Source organism: Vicia villosa, linkage group LG3 (genome assembly GCF_029867415.1).
Source record: "Vicia villosa cultivar HV-30 ecotype Madison, WI linkage group LG3, Vvil1.0, whole genome shotgun sequence".
Lineage (NCBI taxonomy): Eukaryota > Viridiplantae > Streptophyta > Magnoliopsida > Fabales > Fabaceae > Vicia > Vicia villosa.
Genome location: NC_081182.1, coordinates 80,893,823 through 80,913,338, shown reverse-complemented (window position 1 = coordinate 80,913,338; position 19,516 = coordinate 80,893,823). Strand labels below are relative to the sequence as shown.

The 19,516-nt window shown below is 36.2% G+C and overlaps 1 long non-coding RNA gene across 1 annotated transcript; it reads left to right on the top strand.

Moving 5' to 3' along the window:
- The first annotated feature begins 121 nt into the window (after positions 1–121).
- LOC131662038 (uncharacterized) lies at positions 122–19,062 on the top strand. The gene is made up of 8 exons (XR_009301370.1): positions 122–140; positions 783–903; positions 1,326–2,141; positions 2,281–2,373; positions 2,909–12,455; positions 12,916–14,013; positions 14,715–16,878; positions 16,983–19,062. It is a non-coding gene; the product is annotated as an uncharacterized LOC131662038 (long non-coding RNA).
- The last annotated feature ends 454 nt before the right edge of the window (positions 19,063–19,516 follow it).

Here is a 19,516-nt window from a genome sequence, read left to right as displayed (position 1 = left end):
CAATCTATTTTGATACCTGTTATTTACTATGTAGGAAACCTTCTGCAATATTGTTGGTAAGACAATGAGGTTCAGGGCCAATCCTTTCGGGTGGTTTTATGAGTTGTGTCCAACTTGTAACAAAACCAATCAATCTCCAGGTAACCCATTTCGGTGCAACTGTTCTGATAATAACTCTACTCCTATCACTAAGTAAGCATTGTTATTGGTTGAAATATATTCTTATATTTGTTTTTGGTTTATATATTCTGAAATTATATTCTGATTTTTGTTTTTGGTTGAAAAATCTAAAGGGGTGATATTGTTGAGGTTAACTGTTGGTGGTTCTGTATCATGCTCTTCTTTTGGTTGGTTTAAATTTAATCAATGTTTCTTACCTTTAATTGTTTGATTAATGAATGCATGATGTATACTATTTTGTTAGAGTAATGATTGTTTGATTAATGGAGTTCAGCTATCACTCTGATTTATTTTATCAGAATAGAATAACAATTTCAGCGGCTGGAATTTGGGGATTGTTGTTCATATTTATGATGATTTTTTTTCCTCCTAAATGCTGTTATAATATATTCTGGAATAATATGAAATTTTTTCCCTCCTATATCATCTTCCCTTTGATCTGTTAGAATTGTTGAAAACTTCCTCAGGAAAAGATCATCTGTTTTAGATGTAGTGTATTTTCCTTATGTACCACTCATAATTAGATATATGGAAATAGTAGATTTGTAGATTATTCTGCTGATTTTTATTCAAATTGATGCTCAATATCGTGTTAATTTTAGGTACAAAATTGAGATTGAGGTGGAACACGATTCCCAGACTGTTAAGTTTGTCTTTTGGGACAAGGAATGCATCCCTTATGTTGGAATGTCGGCTCATGCCCTTCGACAATTAATGAAAAAGGTTTGTCTTCTCAGCATACTTGCACAAACTATAGAGGAATTCAATCTAACATGAGATACAACCATTTCAAATGGCAAACTACTTATGAAATCTGCTGTACAATTCTAACTACTTCATTTTAGTGCAACCACTGTGTTCACTCTATAATTCAAACAAATTTAAGGATACTTCTAATATAAAATTCCAGTACATGTTATACTAATATAATCTTTCTATATTACTCTCTATGTTAACTTCATATGTTTACTTCTATATGCCATATACTTATACATCATAAACCAAATCCCAGTACATCACTTATATAGTCTTTCTTTAGATTAAATTCAAAGTTTACTTCTAATACAAATTCATGAGACACTTATATAATCGCTCTATATACTTTCTATATACTTTCCATAAACTAATTACTTCCTACATCATAGACAAATGAGGATCATCCACATGTCTCCGACGGATTTTAGTGTCAAAGAGTTTCCCATATGTCTCCGACAGATTCTCCGTCCACTTCACCCTTGTTGTCGGCCTCTCTGGCGCCGAAATCACCTCTTCCATAGTCCTCATAGCTGGCATAGCTGAAGTTGCAGCAGGCGCCATTTCCATGACTCTGGTTTTGTCGGTTTCGCGAGGCTTTTCTGTTCAGTGTTTGGGTTGACGTCTTTTGTTAATTTCTGTGCAGGTTATAAAGTCAACTCAAGTGTGAAATGCTGTGTTGCTACAGTCTTGGGTACGCAGTCGTATCATTCACCGTTTCTTAGTCAGCATCAACAACACCCCATAGTTGGACAACTTCATCACGACATGATTTCGGTAACATTATAAGAGTTTTTTTGTGATAAGGTTTAAATTAACTGTAACCATTGTTTGAATTGAGTCTCTATTTGGTAACCATGTTTTGTTGCCTGTTCCATCAAGTAAGTAAGCTATAAGGTCTTTTGCTGTGAAATTTGCCAAAGCTTTTGGTGCTAATGTTACTGTCATTAGTACATCAGTTTGTGATTGGCATTGGTAACACTTTGAAACCAAGTTCTTAAATTTTGCAGTTTCAATTGTCAATTGATTTTTGTTCTTGTATGCATTAAGTGTATTATTACATAGGAACTGATTGTTCTTGTATGCATTAAGTGTCAATATTACATATTTCCAACTCCATGATATAGGTTATGCTGCTCTATTAAATTTTTGGTCCTTCAGGTGCGGTTGAATCCGAACGCTTCTTCACCAAGCTCATCGAGCAACAGGTTCATTTAACGCATTTGTTCAATTTTGTCTAAACTTCGTTTTCCTCCTTTGTTCAATTTTGCCTGCAATGTTCTTTATGGTGTGGCTTCAAATTTTATCACACGGTTGCGGCGGTATGAAATTTTCTATTGTACACAGGCAAATTTCATGGTGTGACTATGGGGACTGGAAGCAACCGAAATAAGGTTACTGGTCCTGCCCAAAATTCAACATCTCCTGCAACAAGTCAGGGTAGGTTTGCAATTATATGATATATTGTTTTTTATTTATAGCCATTTCGTACAATAGAAAACTAAGTTAAACTATTAAGGCTTTGATTGTTGTTTTTGTGTAGTTTGTTAGGTTTTCATCGATAAATTGTATACTTGTATTGGTTCATACTTCTAAAGTCTCGACACTATGGATCTACCTAGAAGCAAAGTTTTGGGCCTTTTGCTTTTCACTGTGATAGAAATTTATTTACCTTGGATCTTACTTATACCTCTTTTTCTTACATTATGGTAATAAACAAAAGAGATACCGGCAAGGGCCTGTTTGGTTTGAAAACATGTTTTCTGTTATCATTTTATGTGTTCCTGCTTATTGCATATGACTTGGAAGTGCAACTAATATAAATTTTCTTCATTGATCAACCACAAAACTCTGATTCAATTACATATATCATAGTTTTGTTGTTTTTTTAACACACTTTATATAGGGACTGGTTTTGAAACATACTTTTTTAATATTGATGTCAACAACATTTATATCTTTTGATACAATTTAGGGACTGTTTTTTATGTCAACAACTTTATCCAGCAGTGAGATTTCTCAGCATTTGCTACGGTGTACAATGTTCAATAATTCCAACAGTTTCAGAGCTTTTGGTTTGAAGCATTTTGGATTATTTTTCAATTCATGTCATTAGGTAATCCAATTGGTGCATTACTTTTCTCAGCACTTCGAACTGAACGTATATATGACAGTGAGCATGCAAAGCAACAAGCTTTTGGTCTCATTGCTTCAAGTGTTTCATGTGCTGGTCTAGATTGTTTTAAGATTACCTTTCTCGTACTTGCTGTTGTGTGTGTTGCTGGTACAATATCCAGCCTTGACCTCAAAAATTCAAATTTGGTGGGATATTTTGTGAAGATGAATAGTCTCTCTTTAAGAAAAGTCAATGATTTTTAGACAAGTTTAGATATGTTAGCCAAATTATGATACAAACATGTATATTCAAATTTGCAGAAAGGATGGTTAATGTTGATGGCCTGAATATTATAACTTATGCATGGCAGCTGGTTTGCACATCCATATTTAATAGAGATGTGAACTTAAGGTTATCTATGTTTAAGTGATCTATGGTTATGTTAAACTAGTTAGTTTCACTATTTCACTAGACAAATGGTAATTTTCAAGACTCAACTGCTTTTGCTGTTATAGTGACAGTCTTTGTATTATCTCTAGCGTGGATGACACGTATTTTGCTGTTAAACTTGTATGACAATATATTATTAGCCTGTTAATTATCATGTTTCTTTCTTATTCTCTTCGAATGAAGAAGTGAGGCTCCAAAAACAACCCACCATATCAAAAAGAAGTAACATCTTACTTTCTATGAGTAAGAGTATTTTGTCAAGATTTTAGTGTGTTGAATAAAACCGTCTTTAACTATATCGATCAAATTAAGTCGTGTATGGGGATGCATAAGTCATCTTTTAGACTTCATGCCAAGGCATTGTTATACTATTAAGACAAAAATTTGGTAGTGAATCTCTGAATTTGTCAAAATTGTTTAATTAGTGAATCTATTGGTCTATCGGTGCATGAAGCTTATGCTTATGCGTCACCCCGTGTCTAGGTCACTGCCAAATCCATTCTATTTGACTTTGTCTACTGATAATGGAAGATAATATGAATTGTGAATCTCTAAATACAATATGGTATCTGATGTTGTGTATACATGATACTTGAACTTTAGGGCTTCAAATGCTTCATCATCGACAAGAATGACTCACGTTGGTAGTTCTACCATCTTATTATCTCGGCTCTTGTTTGCTAGCCATTGGGTTTTATACTTTGAAGCTTTTGAACATGTTTATCTTAATTTGGCTCTCTTATAATAAATAAAAAAATCTAAACCTAAACCCACACATCACATTATAGTTGGAGACAGATAAAAAAACAAAAGTGACATTGGTCAAGTCACTCCTCTTCCATCTTTGTGTGTAGACGTTGTTCTTTTAGTTTTTAATAGTACATTCAATTTAACCTGTTAGTTGTTTAACTCGAAGTCTAAATTGACACATAATTTTCAATCCTGATTCTTTTTTATATAAGACTGAATTATGAAGCAAATAATTGGTACATGCTATGAGTCACATGGATTTTATTACATTCGGACTACATTCGGACTTCACATACAATTGTTTTCTCTTCTACTACAAAATTGAATAATAAAAAAAATGAAGTACCAAAACTATAGTACATGGTATCCAATAAATGTGTGTACAATGGTATTGGTGGGCTATCGGTCTTGATTTGAAACTATGTGTTGGCGGATAAATGTGTGTACCTAGTATTGGTATTTATGGGCTATCGGTCTTGTTCGAAACTATGCGTTGGCGGATAAATGTATGTACCTAGTATTGGTATGGATGGGCTATCGGTCTTGATTCGAAACTATGCGTTAGCGGATAAATCTGTGTACCTAGTATTGGTATTGGTGGGCTATCGGTCTTGATTCGAAACTGTGTTGACGGATAAATTTGTGTACCTAGTATTGGCATTGGAGGGCTATCGGTCTTGATTCAAATGCGTTGGCGGATAAATGTGTCTACCTAATATTGGTATTTGTGGGCTATCGGTCTTGATTCGAAACTATGTGTTGGCGGATAAATGTGTGTACCTAGTATTGATATTGGCGGGCTATCGGTCTTGATTCAAAGCTATGCGTTGGCGGATAAATGTGTGTACCTAGGATTGGTATTGGTGGGCTATCGGTCTTGATTAGAATGCGTTGGTGGGTAAATGTGTGTACCTAGTATTGGTATTTATGGGCTACCGGTCTTGTTCGAAACTATGCGTTTGCGGATAAATTTGTGTACCTAGTATTGGTATTGGTGGGCTATCGGTTTTGATTCGAAACTATGTGTTGGCGGATAAATGTGTGTACCTAGTATTGGTATTGGTGGGCTATCGGTCTTGATTCTAAGCTATGCGTTGGCGGATAAATGTGTGTACCTAGGATTGGTATTGGTGGGCTATCGGTCTTGATTAGAATGCGTTGATGGGTAAATGTGTGTGCCTAGTATTGGTATTTATGGGCTATCGGTCTTGTTCGAAACTATGTGTTTGCGGATAAATTTGTGTACCTAGTATTGGTATTGGTGGGCTATCGGTCTTGATTTGAAACTATGTGTTGGCGGATAAATGTGTGTACCTAGTATTGGTATTGGTGGGCTATCGGTCTTGATTCAAAGCTATGAGTTGGCGGATAAATGTGTGTACCTAGGATTGGTATTGGTGGGCTATCAGTCTTGATTAGAATGCGTTGGCGGATAAATCTGTGTACCTGGTATTGATATCGGTGGGCTATTAGTCTTGAGTTAAATCATGCGTTGGCGGATAAATTTGTGTACCTGGTATTGGTATTGGTAATGGTAGGCTATCGGTCTTGATTTAAAACTATGTGTTGGCAGATAAAGTATGTACCTGGTATTGGTATTGGTATTGGTGGGCTATCGGTCCTGATTAGAATGCGTTGGTGGGTAAATGTGTGTACCTAGTATTTGTATTTATGAGCTATCGGTCTTGTTCGAAACTATGCGTTTGCGGATAAATTTGTGTACCTAGTATTGGTATTGGTGGGCTATCGGTCTTGATTCGAAACTATGTGTTGGCGGATAAATGTGTGTACCTAGTATTGGTATTGGTGGGCTATCGGTCTTGATTCAAAGCTATGCGTTGGCGGATAAATGTGTGTACCTAGGATTGGTATTGGTGGGCTATCGGGCTTGAATATAATGCGTTGGCAGATAAATCTGTGTACCTGGTATTGATATCGGTGGGCTATTGGTCTTGAGTTAAATCATGCGTTGGCGGATAAATTTGTGTACCTGGTAGTGGTATTGGTAATGGTGGGCTATCGGTCTTGATTTGAAACTATGTGTTGGCAGATAAAGTATGTACCTGGTATTGGTATTGGTGGGCTATCGGTCTTGATTAGAAACTATGTGTTGGCGGATAAATGTTTGTACCTGGTATTGGTATTGGTGGGCTATTGGTCATGTTTCAAAACTATGCGTTGGCGGATAAAAGTGTGTACCTGGTATTGGTATCAGTGGGTTATCGGTCTTGATTCAAAACTACGCGTTGGCGGTTAAATGTGTCTACCGGGTAATGGTATTTGTGGGCTATCTGTCTTGATTCGAAACTATGCGTTGGCGGATAAATGTGTGTACCTGGTATTGGTATTGGTATTAGTGGGCTATCAGTCTTTATTCGAAACTATGTGTTGGCGGATGAAAGTGTGTACCTGGTATTGGTATTGGTGGGCTATCGGTCTTGATTCAAAATTATGTGTTGGGGGATAAATGTGTGTACCTGGTATTTGTATTGGTGGACTATCGATCTTGGTTCAAAAGTATGTGTTTGCGGAGAAATGTGTGTAACTAGTATTGGTATTGGTGGGCTATCGGTCTTGATTCGAAACAATGTGTTGGCGGATAAAAGTATGTACCTTATATTGGTATTGGTGGGCTATCGGTCTTGATTCGAAACTATGCGTTGGCGGATAAATGTGTCTACCTAGTATTGGTACTGGTGGGCTATTGGTCTTGATTCGAAAATATGCGTTGGCGGATAGATGTGTGTGCCCGGTATTGGTACTGGTGGGTTATCGATGTTGATTGGAAACTATGAGTTTGGCGGATAAACACGTGTACCTGGTAATGGTACTGGTGGGCTATCGGTCTCGATTCGAAACTATGTATTGACGGATAAATGTGTGTACCTGGTATTGGTACTAGTGGGCTATCGGTCTTGATACGAAACAATGCGTCGGGGGACAATTATGTGTACCTGGTATTGGTACTGGTGGACTATCAGTCACAATAATGTTTTCAAATTTCATTTTGTTCTAGAATTTGAATTGTCATAGTGTTGATTAAGCTATATGACGGAACCAGTTTATTTGTTGTGGATATTGGTAGGGTCATCAGATAAGCCTAAACATTTGATCTTTTGCAGTTGATGGGATCTGTGGGTGCTTTAATTTGGCCGGATAGTGGATCAGGCTGTTTTGATTGTGGTTGTAACTGGATCAGAAAATCGGTAGTTGACACTCGCCGTGTTGGCGCAGTCAGACAACATTTTGCAGCAATTTTTATCGCTTAGTGGTTTTTGTGCAGCTGTGTACTTGTCAATAGCTTGGGATGATTTTGGTATTACGGTGGGAAAGCTTGGCATTTGGAGTGGTTCACCACTAGGATCGATAACGGCGAACGGCGAGTATTTTCTAGGATAGTCAGCATAATTTGGTTCACTTCCAAGGGATCCTAAAGAATTAAAGTGAGCTCTTGTACCAAAAGATGTTGCACGACAGGTACACACATTTATCCGCTATTATTGTCAGCATATTTTGGAACTGCTATTATTGTTGAGCTGGTTAAAACTAAAGATAAAGACATTGTTTATTTCCACTTTCCAATCAAAGGCTTGGATGGTCAAGAACATTAAGAAAATTGTGTTAGTTGTGTTGGTATTGGGAATATCAGTTTTGGCACATTATGCCGATCACCAATTAAGAGGTTTTGCTGAATTAATGTGATACTGTTTTGCTGGTTTTAGTCTAGGTGGTGTCTGCCTCTAGAAGTTGAGTTTTTTTTATTCTGTAGTTTGGATTGCTTCAATGCCTTTATGGCTGACTCTATTTTTGTTTTGTATTGGCATATCTTATGCCAGGGATATATTTTAGTTATTAATAAATGACTTTGTTGCCTTTTTAAAATTTTGTTTACTTCATTGTCACCATATTTATTCTTTTAATTTGATGAAAGAAGTGCTTCAAATATTTATCAATAGCGATAAAGGTTGCAGGTTAAGCATTGGTCCTAGAAATTGGTTAAATTGTGTGATTATGGAAATAGAGATTGATTGAGTTAAAAGATTCGGCATATAAGTGTAAGCGAAGTTGAATTGACTGAGAAAAGAAGTGGGTGAAAAGGCATATAATGCAGTGGTGGCAACTTTAACTGAGATTAATAAATATAATCCTAGTGGGCGATATGTAGTCTCTGAATTATGAAACTACAAAACTGGAAAAACAACAACTTTGAAGGAAGGAGTACAATTTTTGTTGAACACATGGAAGCGCAAGAAAGGAATGTTGTAAAGGTTTTTATACAACTTTATTCCTATATGTGTTTCAAATAAGAGAAAAGTTTAATACACCCTTATACGGGTGGAATAAATTTTTGAAAATTCGAAAATGTCCTCCGGAGATGCATCTTCAAACGCACCCAAAATCAATTTTCGATGTGTTTCAAAAATAATATTTTAACTGCTGAATGGTTGTTTCACAATAATATTTGATGTTTTGCTGTATGGTTGGAGCTATCTTTGCAGGATGGATTAACTGTTGACCGACTGTTTCACAATAATGTTTTAACATTTCATTTTGCTCTATTCTATATAATCGTTGGTTAGATTCTGTTGAAGGTAAAATTGAAAGAGGGGCAATGATTATAATGAGAGATGACTTTAGTAGGAAATACCCAATTGCATCCCAAAATCAAAAAAAAAAGAAAAGAAAAACAAATATAGGCCAGAATTTGAAGGTGCCGCCATCCCTTTTCATCGAAGGGGTTTGGCTTTGGTATCACAGATTCTGCCTTCTTCTTCTTTCTCCTCTTCGTATTTCCGTCCCTTCCAATTGAATTGGGTTTTTTTCCTACTGTGATAGATCTTTCAAAATTTACACTTGATATGAGCCCTGAAACTTTTCATATTCTTTACGAATTCTTGATTTTTATCAACTTTGTTTTTTTTTTTTAGATTTGTTGTCGGTTTTTTGCACTCAGTTACATTTAGTTCAATTTTCTGTAGTTTTTTTAACCTAAATTTTTGGGGTTTTATAATAAGTAGAAAACATTAGTTTGCATATGTATACCGACTTTGAATCTATGTTCAAACAGTTCTTTTGGACTGGGAGGAAAATCAACTCAGTGAAGTGGGATATGATTTAAATTCCTACAGACAATTGACTCAAGTGAGGCTTGAGAATTTTTTTTCAAGGGTTTTAAGAAAGCCCTCTTGGTGGGCTATCGGTCTTGATTCGAAACTATGAGTTGGCGGATAAATGTGTATACCTATTATTGGTATTAGCGGGCTATCGGTCTTGATTCGAAACTATTCGTTGGCGGATAAATGTGTGTACCTAGTATTGGTATTAGTGGGCTATCGGTCTTGATTAGAAACTATGCGTTGGCGGATAAATGTGTATACCTGGTAATGATATTGGTGGGCTATCGGTCTTGATTAGAAACTATGCGTAGGCGGATTAATGTGTGTACCTAGTATTGTTATTGGTGGGCTATCGGTCTTGATTCGAAACTATGCGTTGGCGGATAAATTTGTGTACCTAGTATTGGTATTGGTGGGCTGTCGGTCTTGATTCGAAACTTTGAATTGGCGGATAAATGTGTGTACCCAGTAGTGGTATTGGTGGGCTATCGGTCTTGATTCGAAAGTATGCGTTGGCGGATAAATGTGTGTACCCAGTAGTGGTATTGGTGGGCTATCGGTCTTGATTCTAAAGTATGCGTTGGCGGATAAATGTGTACCTAGTATTGGTATTTGTGGGCTATTGGTCTTGTTCGAAACTATGTGTTGGTGGATAAATGTGTGTACCTGGCTGCTATTGGTATTGGTGGGCTATCGATCTCGATTTGAAACTATGCCTTTGCGGATAAATGTATGTACCTGGTATAGGCGGGCTATTGGTCTTGATTTGAAACTACTGAGTACGAAGAGAAATGTTATGAAGAACAAAAAAATAGAAGTCAGAATGTGAAAACCTTGGACGAGAAGTTCACCTATGCATACTATCCGAAGAAAAGAAAACAAGATTACTTATACAAGGAGCATTAGGATTTGCATTCCTATAGACCAGTGACTCAATTGAGGCTTCAGAATAAATTTTTTTGAGGGTTTTTAAGGAAGTCCTCTTGATTAAATGGGAGTGGAAGATCAGATTTGAGAGGAGACGAGGGAAACAGTTAATGGTGGTGGAGAGTAATCCATAACTTGGACATTGGTGGCATGTATTTGCAGAACAATATTCTATTAGAACATAGCTATATAAAATACATATATTAGATTGATATATGAAAAAACCATAAATGTCACTCAAAATTGAATAATAAAAAAAATAAGTACCAAAATTATAGTACATGGTATCCAATAAATGGTATTGGTGGGCTATTGGTCTTGATTCGAAACTATGCTTTGGCGGATAAATGTGTATACCTAGTATTGGTATTAGTGGGCTATCGGTCTTGATTCGAAACTATGCGTTGGCGGATAAATGTGTGTACCTAGTATTGGTATCGGTGGGCTATCGGTCTTGATTCAAATGGGTTAGCGGATAAATGTGCGTACCTGGTAATGGTATTGGTGGGCTATCGGTCTTGATTCGAAACTATGCGTTGGTGGATTAATTTGTGTACCTAGTATTGGTATTGGTGGGCTATCGGTCTTGATTTGAAACTATGCGTAGGCGGATAAGTGTGTACCTAGTATTGGTATTGGTGGGCTATCGGTCTTGATTAGAAACTGTGCGTTGGCGGATAAGTGTGTACCCAGTAGTGGTATTGGTGGGCTATCGGTCTTGATTCTAAAGTATGCGTTGGTGGATAAATGTGTACCTTGTATTGATATTTGTGGGCTATCGGTCTTGTTCGAAACTATGCGTTGGTGGATAAATGTGTGTACTTGGTATTGGTGGGTTATCAGTCTCGATTTGAAACTATGCTTTGGCGGATAAATGTGTGTACCTATTATAGGTGGGCTATTGGTCTTGATTCGAAACTACTGAGTACGAAGAGAAATGTTATGAAGAACAAAAAATGGAAGTTAGAGTGTGAAAACCTCGGACTAGAGGTTCACCTATCCATACTGTCCGAAGAAAAGAAAACAAGATTATTTATTGAAGGAGCTTCTGCAACATGCTTCTGGGGTGGGTCAGAGTATTTCACAAAAGCAAAATCCAAGAGAAAAGGCAACTCATTTGGCTTTAGTGAAGTATTTAGAAAAGGATCTTATGAATGTAGATGTAGATGCTCCAAAGGAACCAGTTGATGATGATAAAAGTGACACTCCTATTGATTCTGATGAGCAGTTTGTGTGGCCTTGGATGGGAATAATAGTTAATATTCCAACTAGCAAAATTGAAGGGCGCAAAGTTGGTGCAAGTGGTTCCAAGATTAGAGATGAGTATAGAAGTAGGGGTTTCAATCCAGGTTGAGTAAATCCTTTATGGAACTACAAAGGTCACTCTGGAACTGCTCTTGTGGAATTCAATAAAAACTGGCCTGACTTAGATAATGCACTTGCATTTGAAAAATTGTATGCGTTAGAACATCATGGAGATAAACTCGGAGGCAAGATAAAATCGTGTCCAATTTGACCAACATTATTCAAGTGAAAAACAAGCACTTAACTGAGATTGAAGCAAGATGCACCGAGACTTCGGCGAAAATGAATTCTGCCATGACAAATAAATTTACTCATTCAATCTTATAATGAAGGTAGATAGTATATGTTGTGGTTGTGGGTGTTTAGTTTTCATGTTTCTGTTTTGCGACTGGTGCTTTGGTTACACATACAACGGCCACTGTGGTGGTGCCAAATATTGCTAGAATCATTGCAATGATTGCACCCTAAAATATGGCATAGTTTAATTGATTTCGGATGAATATTATGCTTGAACTTTGTTTTAAAATTTTTAGAGATGAAGAAAGTACAAGCAAGTGCTAAGGATCACTTCCAAAGGATTATTAATGATCACGAAAAGCTTAAATCGCAACTGGAATCTCATAAAAGTGAGCTTTAATTGCGGAGAATTGCTCTGGAAAAACGTGAAGCACATAATGAAAGTGAAAGAAAAAAGTTGACATTGAGCCATTCCTTCATTCCTTGAAGCTATGAAGCAAAGATATAATGAGGAGGAAGCCGAAGACAAAGCTACAAAACTATGTTCATTGTGGGAAAAGTTACTAAAAGACCCAGATTGGCATCCGTTCAAAGTTGTCATGATCGACGGCAAAGAAAGAGTATGTTTCTGTTAAACATGGTTCTCTTTTTATATATTTGGCCTATTGAACCTATAATTCTGTCACTTTTTGTCATCTAAGGGACTTACTGGTGTCGAGCCCTGTTTGGAAATGTCATAGGGGATCAATAGAAGAAAGAAAGCATAGACAACCAAGAATAGGTCAATAACTGTATTTTTAACAATGGAGTATGAATTCTTTAAGAAGCAACCTCATTTTCTCTCTGTTGATTTTCACCCACCTTGTTCTTATCTCGGATTTCCAGCCTCGTAGAGTGAGAATAAGTGATATACCATGTAATCCTTCCTTTGAGACTGATATCAGATTAACGGTTTGAAAGAGGGAAGTTTAATTTGTGAATAGGTTACAATGGCTTCAGGTTCCTTTTAATCTACAATTATCCTCTGTTGTTTCTGATTTGGTGAAACTTCTAATCATACTTGGTTTTATGTGGTTTCAGGCATGTTTTGATTCAGGAATTTATTAAAGAAGATGATGAAAAGCTGAATGGAATGAGAAAAGAAATGGGTGAAAAGGCATATATGTGTGTGTACCTAGTATTGGTATTGGTGTGCTATCAGTCTTTGATTTGAAACTATGCGTTGGCGGATAATTGTGTGTACCTGGTATTGGTATTGGTGGGCTATCGGTCTTGATTCGAAACTATGCGTTGGCGGATAAATGTGTGTACCTGGTATTGGTACTGGTGGGCTATTGGTCTTGATTCGAAAATATGCGTTGGCGGATAAATGTGTGTGCCCGGTATTGGTACTGGTGGGTTATCGACGTTGATTCGAAACTATGCGTTTGGCGGATAAATGTGTGTACCTGGTACTGGTACTGGTGGGCTATCGGTCTCGATTCGAAACTATGCGTTGACGGATAAATATGTGTACCTGGTATTGGTACTAGTGGGCTATCGGTCTTGATACGAAACAATGCGTTGGCGGACAATTATGTGTACCTGGTATTGGTACTGGTGGACTATCAGTCACAATAATGTTTTCAAATTTCATTTTGTTCTAGAATTTGGATTGTCATAGTGTTGATTCAGCTATATGATGGAACCCGTTTGTTTGGTGTGGATATTGGTAGAGTCATCAGATAAGCCTAAACATTTGATCATTTGCAGTTGATGGGATCTGTGGGTGCTTTAATTTGGCCGGATAGTGGATCAGGCTGTTTTGATTGTGGTTGTAACTGGATCAGAAAATCGGTAGTTGACGCTCGCCGTGGTAGCGCAGCCAGACAGTATTTCGCAGCAATTTTAATCGCGTGTGGTACTGGTGGTTTAAGCTAACTAGAGCAGTTTTGCTTTGAAGCATAGCTGTCATGCGCAGGCTCGCATAGTGGTTTTTGTGCAGCTGTGTACTTGTCAATAGCTAGGGATGATTTTGGTGTTACAGTGGGAAAGCTTGGCATTTGGAGTGGTTCACCGCTAGGATCGATAACGGCGAAAGGTGAGTATTTTCTAGGATAATCAGCATAATTTGGTTCACTTCCAAGGGATCCTAAAGAATTAAAGTGAGCTCTTGTACCAATAGATGTTGCACGGCAGGTACACACATTTATCCGCTATTATTGTCAGCATATCTTGGAATTGCTATTATTGTTGAGCTGGTTAAAACTAAAGATAAAGGCATTGTTTTTGCTGAATTAACGTGATACTGTTTTGCTGGTTTTAGTCTAGGTGGTGTCTGCCTCTAGAAGTTGAGTTTTGTTTATTCTGTAGTTTGGCTTGCTTCAATGACTTTATGGCTGACTCTATTTTTGTTTTGTATTGGCATATCTTATGCCATTGCTACTGTTTTAATGACCATGTCATGTTACAATGGCTTTATTGCATAAAAGATGGTTGGTGTTAGTTTCTATGAGTAAAGAGCATTTTGGTAAGATTTTAGTTTGTGTCTGTGCTGAATAAACTGTCGTGTATGCCAAGGCATTGTTAAACTGTTACGACAAAAAATTGGTAGTGAATCTCTGAATTTGTCAAAATTGTTTAATTAGTGAATCTCTTAGTCTCTCAACATCAAGGTCACTGCCAAACGCATTTTTTTGATGCTGTTATATTCAATTTATGTCTAAAGATGTGTTCATAATTCCTAAATCCCCAGGGAATGAGATTAACAAGTATGGATCTATTGTTAATAGTCTCATTTTCTCTGTAATACCGAGTTATAGGAATAACATTCAAGAAACTCAACTATTAAAACTATTTAAATTGGCCAGTTGAGTAAACAACTATTCCTCGTATGTTAGGGTGTTTTCGTGTAATTATCAATCGGTGCAGCAAGGTGGTGAAAGTCACGGATCATGTAGGTTTTATCCGGAAATTTGGTTACTGTATCGTGGGTGTTCGTCAATTTGAGGCGCCGATCTGGAACGTTTACCCGGTCAGAAGTGAAAAGGAAATTGATTCAGATTTTAATAAGTGTCGGTGACAATGTCCTGCAGATTTCAATAGTTCAGAGCATTCATATTTTGGTGGCGTAGTAGCGGTGTTCCTGCTATCCTTTAGTTAATAGCTAGTGATGTTCAGGGTACTGTGTTGGCTGCTTGTCAAGTTTTGAAGATTGCAAATGACAGCGGCACCAGAATTATATGATTCTTCTCATCTTTTCAGCAGACTGTTTCGGAATTTTAGAGTTCGCTTTCAGTTTATACCAGCTCTGAACATTTAATCATTGCGTAGTGGCCGCAAATTGGTGTGGTTGATTTCAGCTATGATCATGTTGTTATTCTGAATATTAGCTTGTGAATGATTGTGTTGAAACAGTGGATTCCTTATCCATCACACTGGAATTTCATTATTTTCCCAAGTATACTCGCCTCAATTAGACTCAACTCCTCCAAGATGAGTTCATGTTGCACATCGGATACTTCTGTTTTTGTACTAGGTTAGCTAACTTCTCATATTGTGGTACTTGCTCACTTGTTCTTAATCTTCATTAGTATATATGAGGATTAGAGTATTCAATATTTATTTTGCAGAGTTTGTGAGAATACTAAGGAAAGTTAGTATTGGAACATAATCACCATATAATGCTCAAGTTTTTGAAAATCAAGACAAAATAAAGCAATACACTTTTGTTTCTAATACTGGTTTCTCTATGAGTGTTCGTTCAATAAACAATTTTCAATATGGAGAGGAACATATTATAATAATGTCTATTGTGAGATCAAATTTTAATGAAAAAGTGAGTTTTCTTTCAAATAGGCAAAGAACAAATATCATTTGATTTTAGATCTGGGAACTAGAGCCAGGAACTTATATATGTGTAGCTATTTATTTATTTCAAACATGTTATTTTGATGTTATTTTCTTTCGAATGACTAGTGCGCCAGGAACTCACCTTTTATAGCTATTTATTTATTTCAAACATGGAGTTTTACCGTCTTACACGATTGGATTGATGTTAACTAGGAAATTGTCTTGAGTTTTGGAGGTGTTTATTGATGAGTGAAGCCGAAGAGTTTTACCGTCTTAACAGATTTATCTTGATTGTTGACAATATAACCTTTGGTGTGATCTAGTTTTGGAAAGAGGAGCTTTCTGCTGGGTTGAAATTATGGTCTGTATTAGTTTATCAGTTGGTTTGCAGCAGTTTTTTTATGGCCTGTACTATTTTTTGAGTTGGTCTTTATGACGTAGTGAATGCTTAAACCCTTTTATATACCCATGCTTTGTAACATGGTGTACTAACATTTTGTACTTGTTACACTAGCATCTCTCATGCTAGTTAAAGTTTTAATATGAATATCTTTTTGCCTTTTTAAAAAAAAAAGAGGTTTCTTAGACAAATATGCAAGTGGACAAATATTCTTAATTAGTATCTTATAGGATAATCCATTTAGTCTTTTCTATTGGTTTGATTATCACTAACAACATGCTATAATATTTGAAAAGAAGACGAAATGCTATAATAGACAAAAAGACAAAATTTATAGTCTAGTGATATACTGATATTTAACACCTTTATGATGTTTTATGATTAAGAAATTAGATAATGTCTACATAATTTATGTCTTTTTTGGACTTCAAAAGAATTATGAGTTAGTTCGGAGCCATATCCTTTTTTGAGCTTGAGATACCACCAGCCTGACAGGTATTAGTCAGGTATTATGCTTTTGCTTTTGGTTTTAGACGTCGTGGAGATGGTTAAGAAAGGTGAAGTGTAGATTGTCCTAAGTGCATTTACTGCAAGAAATTTGGTCATATTGATTATAAGCATTATTCTTTTATTGGCTTCATAGAAGCACTAGTAAATTTGACTTTGCCTACTGATAATGGAAGAAAAAATGAAGGTAAAATTGGTTAAGATTCAATGAAGGTCCATTTCCAACTATTCTGAATTTTCGGTTATTCAGAACCATGGTCTCGCAGTTGGTGAAGCATGAGCGTATCGAAACTACTGTTGCCAAGGTATAAACAAAAACCGATCGTATGCATTTTCGTTTGATTTGTCAATTTCAAATTTTAGTATTTTATGTCACTCTATTATATGATGCTTGAAAATTTGAATGTAGGCTAAGGAGGTTAGAAGGCTGGCAGATAATATGGTACAGCTTGGAAAAGAGGTTAGTGCTTGTAAAATTTGAGCAATTTAAGCAATTTTGAGAAGTTCATGTGAGGTTAAGTTCATCTTTTTACAATAAATTAGTATCTTTAGTTTGAAATCGATTGAATTGAACCCATATCTTTGTTTTTTGCAATTATTGAAGAGCTGGTATGGTTGCAATTTGCAAGGTTATTAACTAGTGGTATACTTATGTGTAATGAGGTTTATGTACTCTTTTGATAGACATCACTTACAGTAACTCTTTATCTCTCGTTCTTTTATTAATCAACAAACGGTATTTTATCAAACTGCTTTTAGTTTGTATGGTAAGGGAAGTTCAAAATTCGGATCAGATATGGAATATACACTTAGACATGTGTAGTCTTTAGTTATCTTCAGCCTGCTTTTAATACTGAGTGATGCCAATGTATTTCAGTTGTATGGATGTTTCAATTTTTAAGCTTAGAAACACCTCATGCGAAAGGGCAAAAAGGACGCTCTCTTTTGCTTTTGTCACCACTATTGAGGTAGACAATTTATTTCAATTTTCAAGGAATAGACTTTTCTTCATCTATCACTCGTGCCAAGTTTGAAGAAATCAATGCAGACCTTTTTAAAGAGTATGAAAATAGTAAAGAGTTGTCTTGTGGATTCTTAGAGGCTCAGCTCTAGGCAAAAATAATTTTTTAAGGAACAAAACAAACCTCTGGTTACCTTTAGGAAGTCTACTTTGTGAATGAATTATTGCTATAATGCATCAAGTGAGAACTGTCCCCCTCAACGTGGTCTGCAGCAATGCACCAGGCATGCACTTTTGTGGCATAAGTTTCCCTTCAAGTCAGTTCAAGATCAAGGCAGTCTCAGCCAGAAATAAGTGCCCATCCAAAGAGCTCATGGCAGAGGCTATATGGAACCATTGCGTAGAATCAGCATCATAACTTCACCTAAGCTTAAGTCGAATGTTATCTTTTTTTGGTTTTTCACCACCGGTATAATCCGATCAGCCTCCTTCCAATCGAATTTACGGGGGATCGAACCGTAGTCCTCCCTACCAAATCTAGTACCAATCACCACTGGACTAACTAACTATTGATTATGATGGACTAATTTATTACAACTCTTTACAAAGTGATTTTTACAATATTATAAATTTATGTCTAAAAGTTAAAAAGGTTTTTCTTTAAAGAAAAATTAAAATAAAAGATTTTATTTCAAATCTTTTATTTGTTCAACTTCCAAATTGCAACGGTAACTGTGTTTAGTATAATTATTTCAAGTGATCCTTCCAACTTCCACCACTTTCAAGTATACAAGGTATATCAACCGTAGCATCCTTCACGTTCCATTAAATAGTTAGAATCTTTTTCACACATTTCACATATCCAAGCGGAAGTGCTATCACCACCATCACCAAACAAGAAAAAAAAAAACTAACGAAAGAGTAAACAGTTGGAATCGTGCAACCTTAATCCACTCTCATTTCGCTTTCTTCACAGATTTTACGTAAGCTAAATTCAAACCCATTTCGTTTAATTCTCTTTTACGCTTCACAGCTTACTGCGTTCTGCTCTAAAACCCTAGTCTATAATGGCGACAGAACAGGTCCCCTACTCCTCAAAGTCAATTAAGGTAAGTCTTCCTCTTTTCAATTTCAATTACTATGATATTTATATCACTTCTATTTTAATTCACTGAGTTGCAAATGATATTCTTCAATTAGTACCTACATGATTTGTTTCTGTCTTGTTTTGAATTAAAGCTCACAATATAATTCCACTTAATTTTGCTATCTTGTTATCTTTCTTTTCTAGGATCAAAAAGACAAATCACAAGATGTTAAGCTTGCAACAAGCTTAACAACACTTTCGAGCCTTAAATTGACAAGTGAAAAGAAAAAGTTAATGGAAAATTCCATTTTTTCTACTTTGTTGAAAGTCAAAGATGGAAAAGAGAGTTCTGCAACTCTCATATCAAGTTTTTGCAAATTATATGAACATAAAAATCGAAGGTTTGTCTTAAACAATGAGACTTCCTTCACTTTTTGTGTCCAAGAAGTAGCGGATGTCCTCGGTGTTGAAAATACCAATCTGTATATGAGCTTCTTCGGGATGCAAGAAATAAACTCAATACAGCACGTCTTAAGGATTATTTGAGAACGATGGCTATTGATGACGAACAGAGCAAAAATAATCTGTATCGTTCTCAAATAATCCTTAAGACGTGCTGTATTGAGTTTATTTCTTGCATCCCGAAGAAGCTCATATACAGATTGAGGAAGTGTTGACCTATTAGACGGAACGTAATCAGTCCCGGTATTTTCAACACCGAGGACATCCGCTACTTCTTGGACACAAAAAGTGAAGGATGTCTCATTGTTTAAGACAAACCTTCGATTTTTATGTTCATATAATTTGCAAAAACTTGATATGAGAGTTGCAGAACTCTCTTTTCCATCTTTGACTTTCAACAAAGTAGAAAAAATGGAATTTTCCATTAACTTTT